Source organism: Pteropus alecto, unplaced genomic scaffold (genome assembly GCF_000325575.1).
Source record: "Pteropus alecto unplaced genomic scaffold, ASM32557v1 scaffold49, whole genome shotgun sequence".
In the NCBI taxonomy this organism is placed as follows: domain Eukaryota; kingdom Metazoa; phylum Chordata; class Mammalia; order Chiroptera; family Pteropodidae; genus Pteropus; species Pteropus alecto.
In genome coordinates this window covers 2,312,317-2,312,815 of record NW_006443131.1, presented here as the reverse complement: position 1 = coordinate 2,312,815, position 499 = coordinate 2,312,317, and the positions used below count along the sequence as shown (strand labels likewise).

Here is a 499-nt window from a genome sequence, read left to right as displayed (position 1 = left end):
GAGGTGCTGGGGGACGAGGTGGCCACGGGAACGCGACTTCCCTTCCCTCCCAGAGCCACGGTCCACAGGCAGGTGCAAGCGCCCGGGGGACATTCCACGTCCCCAATGGCAGAGGCAGCGGGCTGGCCCCAAAGGCTCCGTCCGGCACGTTCGCGGCCGTGGCCGGGAGGGGGCTGTGCTGGCTGGGGCCACGGCAGCGTCGCTGGGCTGGCATTCGCCCCAGCTCGCTCTGGTGCTGCCGGTACCAGGTGACGGAGGAAACCGCCGGTGTCCGTGGCTTCACTGCAGGAACGCGCTGTGCGGCCCGCGTGGAAGCCCTGCAGGAAGCCAGGCTGGGCCCCGACTTTGCTGGGGGGTTGCCCGCCGGGACGACACGCTGTCCCCCCCGTGATGACACGCTGTCCCCCCGTGACGACACGCTGTCCCCCTGTGACCACACGCTGTCCTCCCGTGACCACACGCTGTCCCCCCATGACGACACGCTGTCCCCCCATGACGA

General features: G+C 70.7%; 1 protein-coding gene across 1 annotated transcript in view; it reads left to right on the top strand.

Annotated features, from left to right (window-relative positions):
- The window catches only part of IL6R (interleukin 6 receptor), a 56,246-nt gene that overhangs the window by 50,408 nt on the left and 5,339 nt on the right, over positions 1-499 (top strand). The gene's annotated exons all lie outside the window — the stretch shown is intronic.